Genomic DNA, 11244 nt, shown 5'->3' on the forward strand with positions numbered 1-11244 from the left:
GTGATGGAGACAGTGATGGGGCACTGGGATTGTAATGGAGGCACTGTGGTTATGATGGGGCACTGTGGTCATGATGGAGGCACTGGGATTATGATTGGGCATTGTGCTGTGATGAAGGCACACTTTGGCTGTGATGGAGGCACTGTGGTTATGATGGGGCACTCAGGTTGTGATTTAGGGACTGTGGCTGTGATGGAGGCACTGTGATTGTGATGTGGGCCCTTGGGGGCAGTCTCTGACTGTGATGTGGGCCCTTGGGGGCAGTCTCTGGCTGTGATGTGGGCCCTTGGGGGCAGTCTCTGGCTGTGATGTGGGCCCTTGGAGGCAGTCTCTGGCTGTGATGTGGGCCCTTGGGGGCAGTCTCTGGCTGTGATGTGGGCCCTTGGGGGCAGTCTCTGGCTGTGATGTGGGCCCTTGGGGGCAGTCTCTGGCTGTGATGTGGGCCCTTGGGGGCAGTCTCTGGCTGTGATGTGGGCCCTTGGGGGCAGTCTCTGGCTGTGATGTGGGCCCTTGGAGGCAGTCTCTGGCTGTGATGTGGGCCCTTGGGGGCAGTCTCTGGCTGTGATGTGGGCCCTTGGGGGCAGTCTCTGGCTGTGATGTGGGCCCTTGGGGGCAGTCTCTGGCTGTGGTGTGGGCCCTTGGGGGCAGTCTCTGGCTGTGGTGTGGGCCCTTGGGGGCAGTCTCTGGCTGTGATGTGGGCCCTTGGGGGCAGTCTCTGGCTTTGATACGGCCCCTTGGGGGCAGTCTCTGGCTGTGATGCGGCCCCTTGGGGGCAGTCTCTGGCTGTGATGCGGCCCCTTGGGGGCACTCTTTGGCTGTGATGTGGCCCCTTAGGGGCAGTCTCTGGCTGTGATGTGGGCCCTTGGGGGCAGTCTCTGACTGTGATGTGGGCCCTTGGGGGCAGTCTCTGGCTGTGATGTGGGCCCTTGGGGGAAGTCTCTGGCTGTGATGCGGCCCCTTGGGGGCAGTCTCTGGCTGTGATGTGGGCCCTTGGGGGCACTCTCTGACTGTGATGTGGCCCCTTGGGGGCACTCTCTGGCTGTGATGTGGCCCCTTGAGGGCAGTCTCTGACTGTGATGTAGCCCTTTGGGGGCAGTCTCTGGCTGTGATGTGGCCCCTTGAGGGCAGTCTCTGACTGTGATGTAGCCCCTTGGGGGCAGTCTCTGGCTGTGATGTGGCCCATTGGGGGCAGTCTCTGGCTGTGATGTGGCCCCTTGAGGGCAGTCTCTGACTGTGATGTAGCCCCTTGGGGGCAGTCTCTGGCTGTGATGTGGCCCATTGGGGGCAGTCTCTGGCTGTGATGTGGCCCCTTGGGGGCAGTCTCTGGCTGTGATGTGGGCACTTGGGGGCAGTCTCTGGCTGTGATGTGGGCCCTTTGGGCCAGTCTTTGGCTGTGATGTGGCCCCTTGGGGGCAGTCTCTGACTGTGATGTGGCCCCCTTGGGGGCAGTCTCTGGTTGTGATGTGGGCCCTTGGGGGCAGTCTCTGGCTGTGATGTGGGCACTTGGGGGCAGTCTCTGGCTGTGATGTGGGCTCTTGGGGGCAGTCTCTGACTGTGATGTGGCCCCTTTGGGCCAGTCTTTGGCTGTGATGTGGCCCCTTGGGAGCAGTCTCTGACTGTGATGTGGCCCCCTTGGGGGCAGTCTCTGGCTGTGATGTGGGCCCTTGGGGCAGTCTCTGGCTGTGATGTGGGCCCTTGGGGGCAGTCTCTGGCTGTGATGTGGGCCCTTGGGGGCAGTCTCTGGCTGTGATGTGGGCCCTTGGGGGCAGTCTCTGGCTGTGATGTGGGCCCTTGGGGGCAGTCTCTGGCTGTGATGTGGGCCCTTGGGGGCAGTCTCTGGCTGTGATGTGGCCCCCTTGGGGGCAGTCTCTGGCTGTGATGTAGCCCCTTGGGGGCAGTCTCTGGCTGTGATGTGGGCCCTTGGGGGCAGTCTCTGGCTGTGATGTTGGCCCTTGGGGGCAGTCTCTGGCTGTGATGTGGCCCCTTGGGGGCAGTCTCTGGCTGTGATGTGGGCCCTTGGAGGCAGTCTCTGGCTGTGATGTGGCCCCTTGGGGGCAGTCTCTGACTGTGATGTGGGCCCTTGGGGGCAGTCTCTGGCTGTGATGTGGGCCCTTGGGGGCAGTCTCTGGCTGTGATGTGGCCCCTTGGGGGCAGTCTCTGGCTGTGATGTGGGCCCATGGGGGCAGTCTCTGGCTGTGATGTGGGCCCTTGGGGGCAGTCTCTGGCTGTGATGTGGCCCCTTGGGGGCAGTCTCTGGCTGTGATGTGGGCCCTTGTGGGCAGTCTCTGGCTGTGATGTGGGCCCTTGGGGGCAGTCTCTGGCTGTGATGTGGGCCCTTGGGGGCAGTCTCTGGCTGTGATGTGGCCCCTTGGGGGCAGTCTCTGACTGTGATGTGGGCCCTTGGAGGCAGTCTCTGGCTGTGATGTGGGCCCTTGGAGGCAGTCTCTGGCTGTGATGTGGCCCCTTGGGGGCAGTCTCTGGCTGTGATGTGGCCCCTTGGGGGCAGTCTCTGGCTGTGATGTGGCCCCTTGGGGGCAGTCTCTGGCTGTGATGTGGCCCCCTTGGGGGCAGTCTCTGGCTGTGATGTGGGCCCTTGGGGGCAGTCTCTGGCTGTGATGTGGCCCCCTTGGGGGCAGTCTCTGGCTGTGATGTGGGCCCTTGGGGGCAGTCTCTGACTGTGATGTGGGCCCTTGGGGCAGTCTCTGACTGTGATGTGGGCCCTTGGGGGCAGTCTCTGGCTGTGATGTGGGCCCTAGGGGGCAGTCTCTGACTGTGATGTGGGCCCTTGGGGGCAGTCTCTGGCTGTGATGTGGCCCCTTGGGGGCAGTCTCTGGCTGTGATGTGGGCCCTTGGGGGCAGTCTCTGGCTGTGATGTGGGCCCTTGGGGGCAGTCTCTGGCTGTGATGTGGCCCCTTGGGGGCAGTCTCTGGCTGTGATGTGGCCCCTTGGGGGCAGTCTCTGGCTGTGATGTGGCCCCTTGGGGGCAGTCTCTGGCTGTGATGTGGCCCCTTGGGGGCAGTCTCTGGCTGTGATGTGGGCCCTTGGGGGCAGTCTCTGGCTGTGATGTGGGCCCTTGGGGGCACTCTCTGACTGTGATGTGGGCACTTGGGGGGCAGTCTCTGACTGTGATGTGGGCACTTGGGGGGCAGTCTCTGACTGATGTGGGCCCTTGGGGGCACTCTCTGACTGTGATGTGGGCACTTAGGGGCAGTCTCTGGCTGTGATGTGGGCCCTTGGGGGCAGTCTCTGGCTGTGATGTGGGCACTCTGGTTGTGACCGTTAATAGGGACACCGAGATGGGGGAACTAAGACTGCAACTACAGCACAGAGTATTTGAGGAAGGTGTTGAATTATTATCACCCGGAGATGAACGCCCCCTCTAACATCTTGGTACTTACCCAGGATGGAACAGCCGGGTGACCACCTCCATGGAGCCTGATCTGGCGGCCATATTGGTTGTCACAAAACGGATAAACAGACTTTTTTTCTTTATTTAAAGGGAAGTGCTCCCTAAATATCCGGCCGTTTGACGTAGTGTCTTGCGCGGGCTGGAACATGTCGGGAGGATATTTTGGACAGGGGGTCGCCTGCTGTGAGGCACGGACTCATTTTTCTCGCTCTGTTTGGGTTATTAGAAGACGTTCCGCTTCGGTTTGAGGTGTCTGAATGTTGTTAATAATAGTTCTGAGACATGCCAGGATCGCGCTCCCGTCTGATCCCCTGATTCCTGCCCCCCGGGGGGTCACAGCCGCGTCATGGGATTTTCTCCATGATATTCTTCTAAATCCCCCTAAGACTGCTATATAGTGATAGCGCCGGCCATATACGGGAAGGTTTACCCCCGGCCTGACCATTAAAGGGCCATACACCGCAAATCTGCAGCGTGGGGAAGATTTCTTCTAGATTTTATCTTTACATTTTTCCAAAGTATTATATATACAAACTACCGCCATACAGTAACCACAAAATACTGACATATGGTTTTCACATAATACTGATATACAGGGGCCAGATAATACTGCAATATAGTGGCCACATAATACTCTCATATTGTAGTCACATAGTACCCACATAAAACTGCCATTCAGTTTCTACTAATACTGTCATATAATACCCACATAATACTGAGATATAGTATCCCCATAATATTGATATATAGTGTCCAAAGTGCCACATAATATCAACATAACGTGCTCAAATAATATTGACATATAGTGTCCACAGAATACTGCCATAGAGTGGTTACATAAAAGTGTCATTTGGAGAACACATAGCACCATACAGTGACCACATAATGCTGACTTAGGGAGCTAACAGACTACGTGGGGACAGGTACTGTAAGTGTACCCCCATAACAGGGACAGCAAGAGGACCCCCATAACAGTGACAGCAAGAGGACCCACAACAGTGACAGCAAGAGGACCCCCATAACAGTGACAGCAAGAGGACCCCCATAACAGTGACAGCAAGAGGACCCCCATAACAGTGACAGCAAGAGGACCCCCACAACAGTGACAGCAAGAGGACCCACCAACAGTGACAGCCACAGCACACCATAAAAGTGACAGCAAGAGGACCCCCCCATAACAGTGACAGCAAGAGGACCCACAACAGTGACAGCCACAGCACACCATAAAAGTGACAGCAAGAGGACCCCCATAACAGTGACAGCAAGAGGACCCACAACAGTGACAGCAAGAGAACCCATAAAAGTGACAGCAAGAGGACCCCACAACAGTGACAGCAAGAGGACCCCACAACAGTGACAGCAAGAGGACCCCACAACAGTGACAGCAAGAGGACCCCCACAACAGTGACAGCAAGAGGACCCCCACAACAGTGACAGCAAGCGGACCCCACAACAGTGACAGCAAGAGGACCCCCACAACAGTGACAGCAAGAGGACCCCCACAACAGTGACAGCAAGAGGACCCCACAACAGTGACAGCAAGAGAACCCATAAAAGTGACAGCAAGAGGACCACAACAGTGACAGCAAGAGGACCCCACAACAGTGACAGCAAGAGGACCCCACAACAGTGACAGCAAGAGGACCCCCATAACAGTGACAGCAAGAGGACCCACAACAGTGACAGCAAGAGGACCCACAACAGTGACAGCCACAGCACACCATAAAAGTGACAGCAAGAGGACCCACAAGTGACAGCAAGAGGACCCACAACAGTGACAGCAAGAGGACCCCACAACAGTGACAGCAAGAGGACCCCACAACAGTGACAGCAAGAGGACCCCACAACAGTGACAGCAAGAGGACCCCACAACAGTGACAGCAAGAGGACCCCACAACAGTGACAGCAAGAGGACCCCACAACAGTGACAGCCACAGCACACCATAAAAGTGACAGCAAGAGTGCCCCCATAACAGTGACAGCCACAGCACCCCCATAAAAGTGACAGCCACAGCACCCCATAACAGTGACAGCAAGAGGACCCCACAACAGTGACAGCAAGAGGACCCCACAACAGTGACAGCAAGAGGACCCACAACAGTGACAGCAAGAGGACCCCACAACAGTGACAGCAAGAGGACACCACAACAGTGACAGCAAGAGGACCCCACAACAGTGACAGCAAGAGGACCCCACAACAGTGACAGCAAGAGGACCCCACAACAGTGACAGCAAGAGGACCCCACAACAGTGACAGCAAGAGGACACCACAACAGTGACAGCAAGAGGACCCACAACAGTGACAGCAAGAGGACCCACAACAGTGACAGCAAGAGGACCCACAACAGTGACAGCAAGAGGACCCCACAACAGTGACAGCAAGAGGACCCACAACAGTGACAGCAAGAGGACCCCACAACAGTGACAGCAAGAGGACCCCACAACAGTGACAGCAAGAGGACCCCACAACAGTGACAGCAAGAGGACCCCACAACAGTGACAGCAAGAGGACCCCACAACAGTGACAGCAACAGCACACCATAAAAGTAACAGCAAGAGTGCCCCCATAACAGTGACAGCCAGAGGACCCCCATAAAAGTGACAGCCACAGCACCCCATAACAGTGACAGCAAGAGGACCCCCCATAACAGTGACAGCCACAGCACCCCATAACAGTGACAGCACCCCCATAACAGTGACAGCACCCCCATAACAGTGACAGCAAGAGTGCCCCCATAACAGTGACAGCAAGAGGACCCTCATAGCAGTGACAGCAAGAGGACCCCCATAAAAGTGACAGCCACATCACCCCATAACAGTGACAGCAAGAGGCCCCCATAAAAGTGACAACCACAGCATGCCATAACAGTGACAGAAAGAGTGCCCCCATAACAGTGAGAACCACAGGACCCCCCATAACAGTGATAATGAAGCAATGCACAACTTCTCCTTTTCACCATAGATTCACCAGTGTCACCAACCATGAGTAGTACATTCTCTGATAGTCTGAACAAGCAGAGCTGCAGTGTAAATCATGAAGGATGAGCCAATCACATAACGGACTTATGGAGTTGCAGGTTAAGCAATTGTCTGTTTTCTTAGTTATTGTCTCGTTGTGTGAAGTGTTTATCGTGACAGAAGTTCATCTTCTTCCAGCTTTAACAGGTCTGTAAATGCGTAAGCAGGTAACCGCTGCCTCCTCAAGACAAGAGGTGCTGCCGGGGACGACGCCTCCGCAGGACTCCAGGACACGTGCAGAGCAAGGAGCAATCTACAGGTCACATTGCTGACCCCGGGCTGACTGTGCCCATATCCCTGATCTGACCCATCGCCAAATGGCTGCCATCACACTGATTCCCTATATCTAATTGCCTGGCTGTGGAAATGTCAGTGTTCACTGAAGTCCTGGCATTCTGTTCACAATAAAAGATGCTGGATGACAAACATGAATGCCTGCCATGATGGCTCCAATAGAGATTACTTGTTTCTTCTGCCTGGCTGTGAATCTGCCAGTCTTCTCTGAATACCACTGACCCCCAGGAGCTATAGACTGTATATACCACTGACCACCAGGAGCTATAGACTGTATATACCACTGACCCCCAGGAGCTATAGACTGTATATACCACTGACCACCAGGAGCTATAGACTGTATATACAACTGACCACCAGGAGCTATAGACTGTATATACCGCTGACCACCAGGAGCTATAGACTGTATATACAACTGACCACCAGGAGCTATAGACTGTATATACCACTGACCACCAGGAGCTATAGACTGTATATACCGCTGACCACCAGGAGCTATAGACTGTATATACAACTGACCACCAGGAGCTATAGACTGTATATACCACTGACCACCAGGAGCTATAGACTGTATATACCGCTGACCACCAGGAGCTATAGACTGTATATACAACTGACCACCAGGAGCTATAGACTGTATATACCACTGACCTCCAGGAGCTATAGACTGTATATACCACTGACCACCAGGAGCTATAGACTGTATATACCACTGACCACCAGGAGCTATAGACTGTATATACCACTGACCACCAGGAGCTATAGACTGTATATACCACTGACCACCAGGAGCTATAGACTGTATATACCACTGACCCCCAGGAGCTATAGACTGTATATACCACTGACCACCAGGAGCTATAGACTGTATATACCACTGACCACCAGGAGCTATAGACTGTATATACCACTGACCACCAGGAGCTATAGACTGTATATACCACTGACCCCCAGGAGCTATAGACTGTATATACCACTGACCACCAGGAGCTATAGACTGTATATACCACTGACCACCAGGAGCTATAGACTGTATATACCACTGACCACCAGAAGCTATAGACTGTATATACCACTGACCACCAGGAGCTATAGACTGTATATACCGCTGACCACCAGGAGCTATAGACTGTATATACCACTGACCACCAGGAGCTGTAGAGTGTATATACCACTGACCACCAGGATCTATAGACTGTATATACCACTGACCACCAGGAGCTATAGACTGTATATACCACTGACCACCAGGAGCTATAGACTGTATATACCACTGACCCCCAGGATCTATAGACTGTATATACCACTGACCCCCAGGAGCTATAGACTGTATATACCACTGACCACCAGGAGCTATAGACTGTATATACCACTGACCACCAGGAGCTATAGACTGTATATACCACTGACCCCCAGGAGCTAAAGACTGTATATACCCTGACCCCCAGTAGCTATAGACTGTATATACCCCTGACCCCCAGTAGCTATAGACTGTATATACCACTGACCCCCAGGAGCTATAGACTGTATATACCACTGACCCCCAGGAGCTATAGACTGTATATACCACTGACCCCCAGGAGCTATAGACTGTATATATGACTGACCACCAGGAGCTATAGACTGTATATACCACTGACCACCAGGAGCTATAGACTGTATATACCACTGATCACCAGGAGCTATAGACTGTATATACCACTGACCCCCAGGAGCTATAGACTGTATATACCACTGACCACCAGGAGCTATAGACTGTATATACCGCTGACCACCAGGAGCTATAGACTGTATATACCACTGACCACCAGGAGCTATAGACTGTATATACCGCTGACCACCAGGAGCTATAGACTGTATATACCGCTGACCACCAGGAGCTATAGACTGTATATACCACTGACCACCAGGAGCTATAGACTGTATATACCACTGACCACCAGGAGCTATAGACTGTATATACCACTGACCCCCAGGAGCTATAGACTGTATATACCACTGACCACCAGGAGCTATAGACTGTATATACCACTGACCACCAGGAGCTATAGACTGTATATACCGCTGACCCCCAGGAGCTATAGACTGTATATACCACTGACCACCAGGAGCTATAGACTGTATATACCACTGACCACCAGGAGCTATAGACTGTATATACCGCTGACCCCCAGAAGCTATAGACTGTATATACCACTGACCACCAGGAGCTATAGACTGTATATACCACTGACCCCCAGGAGCTATAGACTGTATATACCAGTGACCACCAGGTGCTATAGACTGTATATACCACTGACCACCAGGAGCTATAGACTGTATATACCGCTGACCACCAGGAGCTATAGACTGTATATACCGCTGACCACCAGGAGCTATAGACTGTATATACCACTGACCACCAGGAGCTATAGACTGTATATACCACTGACCACCAGGAGCTATAGACTGTATATACCGCTGACCACCAGGAGCTATAGACTGTATATACCACTGACCCCCAGGAGCTATAGACTGTATATACCGCTGACCCCCAGAAGCTATAGACTGTATATACCACTGACCCCCAGGAGCTATAGACTGTATATACCACTGACCACCAGGAGCTATAGACTGTATATACCACTGACCACCAGGAGCTATAGACTGTATATACCACTGACCACCAGGAGCTATAGACTGTATATACCACTGACCACCAGGTGCTATAGACTGTATATACCACTGACCCCCAGGAGCTATAGACTGTATATACCACTGACCCCCAGGAGCTATAGACTGTATATACCACTGACCCCCAGGAGCTATAGACTGTATATATGACTGACCACCAGGAGCTATAGACTGTATATACCACTGACCACCAGGAGCTATAGACTGTATATACCACTGATCACCAGGAGCTATAGACTGTATATACCACTGACCCCCAGGAGCTATAGACTGTATATACCGCTGACCACCAGGAGCTATAGACTGTATATACCGCTGACCACCAGGAGCTAAAGACTGTATATACCACTGACCACCAGGAGCTATAGACTGTATATACCGCTGACCACCAGGAGCTATAGACTGTATATACCGCTGACCACCAGGAGCTATAGACTGTATATACCACTGACCACCAGGAGCTATAGACTGTATATACCACTGACCACCAGGAGCTATAGACTGTATATACCACTGACCCCCAGGAGCTATAGACTGTATATACCACTGACCACCAGGAGCTATAGACTGTATATACCACTGACCACCAGGAGCTATAGACTGTATATACCGCTGACCCCCAGGAGCTATAGACTGTATATACCAGTGACCACCAGGTGCTATAGACTGTATATACCACTGACCACCAGGAGCTATAGACTGTATATACCACTGACCACCAGGAGCTATAGACTGTATATACCGCTGACCACCAGGAGCTATAGACTGTATATACCACTGACCACCAGGAGCTATAGACTGTATATACCACTGACCACCAGGAGCTATAGACTGTATATACCGCTGACCACCAGGAGCTATAGACTGTATATACCACTGACCACCAGGAGCTATAGACTGTATATACCACTGACCACCAGGAGCTATAGACTGTATATACCACTGACCACCAGGAGCTATAGACTGTATATACCACTGACCACCAGAAGCTATAGACTGTATATACCACTGACCCCCAGGAGCTATAGACTGTATATATGACTGACCACCAGGAGCTATAGACTGTATATACCACTGACAAACTAACATGCCAAGAAATAACTTCTATGTTTGTCCAATAATCCAGGGCATCTGATAATCCGGCATCGGTCATATCCCATTGATGCTGGATTGAAGGAATTTTTCCGTATTGCTTTAGTATCAATTTATAAAAGTTAAGTTTTCCCTTCATGAAAACCGTGAAGATCTTGAAGGAATATTTTAAAGGATACATTAACTCTGTTAGAGATTCACAATCGTCTCCCGGGGAGAGCGCCGCGCATTTCATACCAGAACCATCTCCCTTAATGGGCTTAGTACTTAGGAGAGGCGCGAGGCGCGCGGCGCACTCCCCGTATCCGCGTCTTCAGCCCTTAGCAAATCTCATAATAAAGCAATGATGCATATTAATGAGGAGTAATTTATGGATTCCCGCCATTCCTCGCAGCGCTTTCCGATGTGAAGGATTTTATAACTTTGGCGCATTATCTTACAGCAACGTCGCGGGATTACAGCACAGAATGGAATTTTTTCCAGGTCTCAGATTTGTTCACCCAGCTTTTTGCAGACTCTGCATTGCTGTGTGTCAGTCCTCACCGTATTGCCGACTGTCCTGGCGGAGTGTCAGTCTTCACTGTAGTCCTATCATCATATTCACGAAATCTCAGGGATCGTGGGAAGAGACAGAAATAGTGGTAAAAATGGTTACATTTCCTAAGCTTCCTATCTCCTACCTCTGTGACTGTGTGTCAGTCCTCACCGTATTGCCGACTGTCCTGGCGGAGTGTCAGTCTTCACTGTAGTCCTATCAT

Source organism: Bufo gargarizans, chromosome 9 (assembly GCF_014858855.1).
Source record: "Bufo gargarizans isolate SCDJY-AF-19 chromosome 9, ASM1485885v1, whole genome shotgun sequence".
Lineage (NCBI taxonomy): Eukaryota > Metazoa > Chordata > Amphibia > Anura > Bufonidae > Bufo > Bufo gargarizans.